The following is a 10,123-nucleotide window of genomic DNA, read 5'->3' on the forward strand; positions in this document are numbered from 1 at the left end:
AAGGATACATTAACTTCAAATTGGTGACTCACATTTTTACAGAATTGCGTACAACCAGAGCAAAAAAACTCATGTCAATTGCCTACAGACTGAAAAAGAAGTGTAAATAGCTGATCCCCGATCTGAGCCAGCATGCACAGCAGAGCATGGTAATTCTTAACAGGTTAACGGTTTATCTAATAAGATAATTTAATAATTCACCCCATACCAATAAGTCATTAATTATAAAATTTTAATCCATCCCTAACTGTTTATTCGATAATCCAATACCAATAAGCAATTAAGTCAATTTTGCGGTTGACCTATCGATTACGGTTTGATTTTGAACATCCCTGCCAGAGTAGTCAATCTTTTTCATTCAATCTAACGATGAAAATTATTTTTTAATTAAACATTGATTTGAATGAAGTAGCAATAAATTTGGTTGGTAAACAAATTTGATCAAAAATAATGAATTGGTGAATATAAATGGTAAAGTAGGAATTGATTTGAAGTAATAATAATTTTATGTTGGTGAGAATATCGTTATATGAGATATAGATAGTTTAAAAAATAAAAGGTAATAATATGAATTATAGATTTTATTTACATATAAAATAAATGGTTAGTAGATATAAATACGAATTTTTTATAAAATATAAATTTGTGAGTCAATTTTTATATTTAAAAATTTCAAATCATGATTTTAAATTTCCAAATCATGCATTTTGAAAATTTTAGAGTTTCATTTTAGGATGGTGTCTCCAAGAAGTCACTTCACTAAAAAATTCATCCGCCAAACAGTCGTCAGAGAAAAGAGAGGCAAATAGAAGACCTCCGTTCAAACGCCGATGGTGGTTTCTACCTTGAAATTGGTGGCAGGATGACCAAGAGAAGTAGGTTTTCCGCCGTAGCCAGAGAAATGACACCTTACGCCTCCTCTTTCGCCGCAACCAGTGAAATACGGTCTTCCACTGCCAGCAGATCCCCCAAAAAAGTAGGATTATTATTTTCCCAAATCTTTTGTGCAGACTTCTGCATAGTGGATAATAAGTGGTCCTAGATAGCCTGATTGCAAGAATTTTGACTAAGAACAACAATGTGGAGGCTAAACAAGAAAATGAAGAAAAGGCCGAACAAGAAAACCCCCAGAAAAATGAAGAAAAGGCCGAACAAGAACCCCCCCCCCCCCCCCAAAAAAAAAATGTAGAAAAGGCTGAACAAGAAAAATCAAAAGAATAAAGAAAAGACCGAACAAAAACACCTCCCAAAGAATGAGAAGGGAGATGATGAAGCAAACCTTCCCAAGAATGAGGAGGGAGCAGAAGAAGGCTGAGAATAACAACTTGTTTGGATGATGATGGTTTTCTGTGGTATAGTATGGTATGGTTAGTAAGAAAAATACGTTTATTTTGATTGTTTTTTTAATTACATGGTATGGTATGGTTCCTCACTTTTTAAAACCACCAATTTGGTGGTATCCATTGTTTTCTTATTTTTTTCCAATTATATCCTTAATTAATTTTAAATAATTCTAGCTTATCATTTATTCTTTATTAAAACATTATCCTAATATATCTACTGGTTTCACCATTGTATTGCTCATTCTCCTCCGCAATAATTTTTGAAGCTTCTAGAAAATTTAAATTGAAAATTTCTCTTCAATTATTATTAATATTTATAATAATGAAGGGCATTTTCTTAAATATATCAGCTACAATACAGTGCCATACAATCAAACCAAATAATAAAATTATCATTAAACAATAGCAAATTATATAATCTATCCAAACATAATATTGTACTATACCGTACTATATCATACCATACCGTACTATATCATACCATACCATATCGTACATTATGAAATCATGAAAAATTACCATCTAAATAGAGGGTAAGAAGAAGTCTACTTTTAATTTCAAATACCGTTGCGGAAGAGTACATTTTTTGTTGGGAGGAGGAAGTACTACAACTAAAGTTTGATATGATAATAAATAATAAAAATAAATTAGACACGAGAATTTTACCGTGGAAACCCCTCAAACAGATAGAGGGGGAAAACCACAGAGTAGAAGTATCTTACTATGATAATATGAGAGTACATTGCTCTCAAATACAAGAAAAAAAATAACAATTAACACTTCTCTCTTGTAAAATGAACAACTCACTAAAGAGGACACTCAATACTATAATATTTATCTTGGTATATAATCCTCTTTGTGTTCTTACTCTTTTGAATTGTATTTTTGTGGGATAATCTAAATGAGGGCAAGAGACCCTCTGTTTATAGAAAATTAGAAACGCGTAAAATTCGCGTATTGCACCTTCCTTTTTGACTACGCGTTTTATTCTCTTTTTTACTACGCATTCAAAACGCATTTTATAGTATTTGACTATCTTGCATTCTCCCACTTGAAGATTTAATTGAGAATCAACTAAGTCTTCAAACCATCCTTTTTACCCAATTACTGCAATGCTACGTTTCTGCTAGGCCAACAGAAGATCGATACCATATAAATTTGTTACTATTGATCGGCTTCGTAAACATATCTTCTAAGTTGTCATTAGTGTGAATTTTTTTGAATATCCACACTTTCTTCTTCCACCTTCTCATGAACAAAGTGATACTGAAATCATATGTGTTTTGTCCTTGAATGAAATGCCGGATTCTTTGCAAGATGTAAAGCGCTTTGACTGTCACAAAACAGAGAAACCATTTCTTGTTTGTGCCCGAGCTCTTCCAGTAACATCTGCGTCCATATTGCCTCTTTGCTAGCTTGTGTAGCTACTATATATTCTGCTTCTGTCGTAGATATAGCCACGATAGATTGCAGTTTTGAAACCCAGCTTACAGCTCCTCCAGCAAGAGTAAACACATAATCTGTGGTGAACTTGCTTTTATCAAGATCACTTGCATAATCTGAATCAACATAACCTTTAACAGTAAAGTCTGATCCTCCATAACACATTGCAACATCTGAGGTACCCTTGACACATCTCAGGATCCTCTTAACAGTATTCCAACGCTCTCTATTAGGATTAGCCATGTATCGACTAACCACTCTCATTGCTTGTGCAATGTCAGAATTTGGTCATACCATGGCGAACATTAAACTTCCTACTGCTGATGCATACGGTACTCGAGATATCTCCATCCTCTCTGCTTCATTGTTAGGATTTATTCTTGAGGATAACTTGAAATTAATAGGAAGTGGGGTAGAAATTGACTTACAGTCTTGCATCTTGAAGCTTCGTAAAATATTCTTCAAGTAGTTCTTTTGAGAAAGCCAAATCTTCCTATTATTTCTGTCTCGGTGAATTTGCATCCCTAGAATCTTATTTGCTGGTACCAAGTCCTTCATTTCAAACTCCCTAGCCAACTATGCCTTTAAATTTATGAGACAATTTTTGTTGGGTCCTGCTACCAACATGTCATCAACATACAACAACAAAATAACAAAATCGTCATCACCAAATCTCTTGTAATAAACACAAGAATCTGAACTATGTCTGTTGTATCTAAGGCTTATAATGAAGGAATCAAATCTCTTATACCAACATCTCGGCGCCTGTTTGAGATCATATAGAGATTTGTTCAACCTGCAAACTAAGTTCTCTTTTCCATGTTCTTCAAAACCATCTGGTTGGAGTATGCAAATTTCTTCTTCAAGCTCTCCCTAAAGAAATGCAGTTTTGACATCTAACTACTCCAAGTACAAGTCTATACCTTCTTTCTGAGAGAATTCTTTCACCACAAATCTTGCACGATACTTCTCCACTTGATCATTACCATTGCATTTGATCTTGTTGACCCATTTGTTTCTAATGGCCTTCCTTCCTTGTGGTAATTGAACAAGATCCCATATTTTATTTTTATGAAGAGCTTCAATTTCTTCTTGCATTGCTGTCATCCACAAAGATGATTCTTTGCCTTTCATAGCCTCGTGAAATGTTGAAGGCTCTCCATCCTCTATTAATAGACAGTATGCAACATTGCCCTCCATAGAATAATCTGAGTGCCAAGCTGGTTCTCTTCTCTCTCTAGTTGACCATCGAACTTGTGGAGTTTTGATCTCAGCTTGCTCTTGTTCTTCGTGCTCTGGTGCTTCCTTAGAAGAAACTGGAGCTTCTTCTATTTCTTCAACTTCAACTGTAGTAGTCTCTGATTTTTCTTTTGAAGTGCTACCTTATTTTGCTTGTATCATGTTTTCAATAAACACAACATCCTTGCTGATTACCACCTTGCGGGCAATGAGATCCACAAGCAATACCCCTTGACTCCATCAACATACCCTAAGAAAATGCATTCTCTGGATTTCGAATCTAACTTTGATTTTTCTTGGGTGTTGTACATAACATAACTAGGACTTTCGAATATATGTAAGTGAGAATAATCAGTTGGTTTTTCTGTCCACATCTCCATTGGCGTTTTCAGATCAATTTCAGTTGATGGTGATCGATTGATCACATAATAGATGATTTTGACTACTTCTGCCCAGAATGATTTTTTCAACTCTGCAGTTGCCAACATAGCTCTTGTCCGTTCCAACAAGGTTATGTTCATCCTCTCCACTACTCCATTTTGTTGTGGAGTCTATGCCACCGTGAACTACCTTTTAATACCTTCTTGTTTACAGAAGTTATCAAATTCATTACCAGTGTATTCTCCTCCATTATCTGTCTTCAAACACTTGATCTTTTTCTCAGATTCAAGTTCCACTTGCGCTTTGCACTCTTTGAAAATTGGAAAAACATTTGTCTTTCTTCTAATTGGATACACCCAACTTCTTCTAGAGTAATTGTCGATAAATGACACAAAATATTTCGCTCCTCCTAGGGATTTCACTGGTACTTGCCAAATATCAGAGTGGACCAGATCTAATATTTTCTTGCTTTTAATAAAGGAACTGCTAAACTTCAGTATATGTTGCTTACTGGTAACACAATGCTCACAAAAGGGTAGTGAAACCTTTTTGAGCCCTAGAATAAGCTTTTGCTTAGCAAGAATCTTCAAACCTCATTCTGATATATGGCTAAGTTTACGATGCCACATCATTGTTGATTCTTTAAATGAACTTGGTGACGCAATTGATGCTTCTCCTTCTTGGTGTGTTTCACCTTTAAGCACATATAGTTTTGCAACAAGTTTTTCTGCTTTCATTAATACAAGTGCTCCTTTTGATATTTTCATGACTCTACCATGAGTCCCAAAGACAATAGATTTTTCCTTAAGTCTTTTACATGACATACCTCCTGGATGGTGCGTACCATGCCATCATACATCTTTATTTTGATGGACCCAATACCAATAACATCCAAAGCATGATTGTCTCCCATAAACACAGACCCTCCTGAGATAGGATTATATTGATGGAACCATTCTCTCTAGGAAGTCATGTGTCATGTTGCTCCTGTGTCTATGATCCAGACATCAGTGAAATATTTTCTACCTTCATTATTTGATATCTCTTCACTACATAAAATATCGTCATCATCCAAGGTACTTTCAACATTCCCTTGAGCATTTGATGACTCAGGATGTTCACTTTTCTTCTTGAACTGACAATCTTTCTTGAAGTGTCCTTTCTTGCCACAGTTGTAACACTTGATATTCTTCTTACTTCTTGATTGAGATCTACCATGATTGTGACTCCCACTGGGGCCACGTTCTGTTGGTCTTCCTCTCACCATCATCAAAGCTTCAGCTTGCTGTGAACTTGCTTGTCCGTCTTCCTTATTTTTATGCTGAATTTCTTCTTCTAAGACAGCACTGCAATTTCATCAAAAACTAGACTATCCGTATTGTTTGTCAGGTTGATGATGAGTTGATCATACTAGTCAGGTAAACTTTGAAGTAGAAGCTTCGCACGTTCAGTCCCCTCTATTTTGCAACCCATTATTGTAAGTTGCGTAAATAGAGTATTTAAAATATTGATGTGTTCAGTAACCGACATGGACTCTGCCATTCGAAGAGTATACAATCTTCTTTTTAAGAAGATTTTATCATGCAAAGACTTGGCCTCATACAATCTTGTAAGAATATTCCATATTTCCTTCGTCGTCCGTTTATCAGCCACACTAGACAACACTTGATCAGCTAGTGCTAAGTGTAGATCAGCAACTGCATTGCTGTTATGTCGTTCCACTTGCTGTCATTAGTAAATTTTGTGGGCATGACTTCAATTGCAACTAAGCAATTGTCTTTTTTCAATATCGCTCTTATTTTCATTTTCCACAATGAGAAATTAGTTCTATTGAATTTCTCAACATCAAACTTTGTTGTTCTCGATATTGTTATTTGTTTCACACTCTTTTAGATTGTTTCTGAATATTTTTGCGAATAATGTGACATACTGTACCATCACCGAAATTTACTATTCACGTGAATAGTACTTTTTACCAAATTTTATAATTCATGAAAATTTACTATTTACAGATAGCACCTTCGCATAAAACAGACAGAATAAACGAGGGCTCTGATACCACTATTGGGGGAGGAAGCACTACAACTAAAGTTTGATATGATAATAAATAATAAAAATAAATTGGACATGAGAATTTTACGTTGAAACCTCTCTAACAGATAGAGGGAAAAACCACAGGGTAGAAGGATCTTACTATGATAATATGGGAGTACACTGCTCTAAAATACAAGGAAAAAATAACAATTAACACTTCTCTCTTGTAAAAGGAACAACTCACTAAAGAGGACACTCAAGACTACAATATTTATTTTGGTGTATAACTCTCTTTGTGTTCTTACTCTTTTGTATTGTATTTTTGTGGGATAATCTAAATGAGGGCAAGAGACCCTCTATTTATAGGAAACTAGAAACGCGTAAAATTCGCGTATTGCACCTCCATTTTTGACTACGCGTTCAAAACACGTTTTGTTCCTTTTTGATTACGCGTTCAAAACACGCTTTATTCCCTTTTTAACTACACGTTCAGAACGTGTTTTGTAGTATTTGACTATCTTGCAGTTTTGCCTATATTGAATAGATCCTATAATAGCTTAGTAATACTCTTAAATAATCTTAATATAGTTTCTCTTTAGCTACCCATCAGATACACTTTGTAATCATTGTTTGCTGAGATTGTTTGCAAGAATTGTGGAGTTCTAAAAAAAAAAAGAATATACAGTTCTCTTCCTACCTGAATTTCCAGAATAATGGGTCAAGTTGCTATATTCTGGAGAAGCCTATGGCAAAATAATTCTCGTTTTATTTTAGTTGACACTTATATTAAAAGTAGTTTTTTTTGTAATTCATCTATTTAGAAAATTATGAGAAAATTATAATCGTCGTACATTATTTTCTTTATTCTAAAATAAGTGTTACTTTAGCAAACAAAAATAAAAATTATCCCAAAATAAAGTGTCACCTGCAAATTTCAAGACAAAATTAATATGTTTTTCCAACTATACTTTTGTATTAAAGAACTTTTTCTTCTTATTAATACTTAATTTTCAAGAAACGTCTAAACAATAGGAATAACTAAGTAATTTATATCTTCTATTTATTATTTTTCTTAATGGTGTGAAACGAATTAAATTAACACTTATTTTGAGATGAAAGAAATAATTATTAAATTTAAAATTTTAAAATATAATTGGTAATTTCTTAATAAATATTTTTTTAAGAAATGTGTCCATATGAACCAAGTAAAATAAAAATGAAAGAAAGTATAATTAAAATGCTAAGAGGACTTTATGCAGGCATTTTCCCCCCTAGATTCTCCTAGTGACGTTTAAAAAGTCTTGAGGTAATACACAAGTTCTGATAATTATAGAAATAGAAAACGTGCATGGTTTGGTCTTTTTGTTACCAAAATTATCGAAACTTTTTGTTTGTTTCATGGAACTACATCGTGTTACATGAGTTTGTTGTTACCCATCAATACGGTGGTGTAGTGATGGAGCTTAATCAGATTTTTAAATTCGAATTTTTGATCTAGAGAAAATTCTGTTGGGTGCAACGTTTCGAATACTACAATGGACAATCTAAATTTAATCAAAATTTTAATATGGATATTAAATACTGAACACCAAACATTGAATAGAAGAACAAAGAAAAAAGTGTTTGTTTTCCCCTCTATTACCTTTCTCTCTCTCTCTCCTCTCCAAATCAGATTCTAATCTAAAATTAGAATAAGTGAATCTCTTATTTACTTAGTACTCTCTCTAGTCTCTAGATTATATTAAGTAAATTATTGAGATCCTTTTTTGGGAAAATGACATGAATTAGTAAATATATACTAATTAATTAACAGATATAGTTATAGTTTAAGTAAATTTTCACTCGCGGCAAATCTTTTCCAGTAATTAATATACATAGCTATAGTTATCCATAATTTGAATAATTAAGCTCGCAATTATATAAATTCAGAATTTGTTTGTATAAATTCAAAATTTTCTAATTGAATAAATTCAGATTTTGTATACACTTACTCTACCATGTATATAATTATAATATTGATACATTTGATTTGTATAAGTTCTGAAAAATTTCCAAAATGTATAAATACATAATTTGTATATAGTTATCCGTTTGTATATTGCCGGCGAATTATACAAACGGATTTGTATATTCACAGTGAAATATACAAACGGGTATGTGAATTACACAAACAGTTGTTATAGCTATAGTTACAGAATGTAATTACCTAAACTGTGCCTATTAAGATTTTTATAGTAGGTATTTGTAAAATTTTCCCTTTTTTATACTCTTAAAATAAGTAATTCAAAGTTTAAGATAATTGTTGAGATTTATTTTTCATATTTACTCTCCTCTTAATGACATTCTTAACTACTTTATATTTTTTAGTTGAATAATTTGGAAATAATCAAAAGGATAATAGTAAAAATTATCCTAAATATCTATCCTTAAATGTTGTTCTAAAAGGATATATCATACCCCAATTATTCACTTAATATGCCGGCGAATTATACAAGCGGATTTGTATATTCACAGTGAAATATTCAAACGGGTATGTGAATTACACAAACAGTTGTTATAGCTATAGTTACAGAATGTAATTATCTAAACTGTGTCTATTAAGATTTTTATAGTAGGTATTTGTAAAATTTTCCCTTTTTTATAGTCTTAAAATAAGTAATTCAAAGTTTAAAATAATTGTTGAGATTTATTTTTCATATTTACTCTCCTCTTAATGAGATTCTTAACTACTTTATATTTTTTAGTTGAATAATTTGGAAATAATCAAAAGGATAATAGTAAAAATTATCCTAAATATCTATCCTTAAATGTTGTTCTAAAAGGATATATCATACCCCAATTATTCACTTAATATGCCGGCGAATTATACAAACGGATTTGTATATTCACAGTAAAATATACAAACGGGTATGTGAATTATACAAATAGTTGTTATAGCTATAGTTACAGAATGTAATTATCTAAACTGTGCCTATTAAGATTTTTATAGTAGGTATTTGTAAAATTTTCCCTTTTTTATACTCTTAAAATAAGTAATTCAAAGTTTAAGATAATTGTTGAGATTTATTTTTCATATTTACTCTCCTCTTAATGAGATTCTTAACTACTTTATATTTTTTCGTTGAATAATTTGGAAATAATCAAAAGGATAATAGTAAAAATTATTGTCACGCCCCGAGAGGGTACCCTAGGCGTGACCGGCACTCAGAAACCATCTCTGGCCTCTAAGAGAACCACTTGGTCTCATCACTTATTCGTTCATCAACGGAAGACTTAATAAGAATACTTATATGGGCTCTCCATTAACAACATCTCATGAAAGAAGAAGTTTTTAGAAGAAGTAGTTTCAAAGGAGAACTACTCCAATTACATCATTAAACTCTGTCTATGAAGCCTCTAATACTCTTAGATGGTGCCAATGACATGTCCATGGCTACCTTAAAAGAAATATAATACTCAACAATAATTAAAGGATAAAGAGTTCCTCCGAATACAAGAAGGACTCACCAAATAGCTGAAAAATAATAATTTTCAATGAAACGCCTGTTGAGGATCTCTAAAACCTGTATCTGCATCATAAAATGATGCAGGTCGAATGACGTCAGTACGTGGAATGTACGAGTATGTAAAATGGAAGGAAGGTAAGGACAGATATCAATAAACTCCTCTCAAGAAAACTCAGC

This window comes from Solanum dulcamara, chromosome 3, assembly GCF_947179165.1.
Source record: "Solanum dulcamara chromosome 3, daSolDulc1.2, whole genome shotgun sequence".
NCBI lineage: Eukaryota > Viridiplantae > Streptophyta > Magnoliopsida > Solanales > Solanaceae > Solanum > Solanum dulcamara.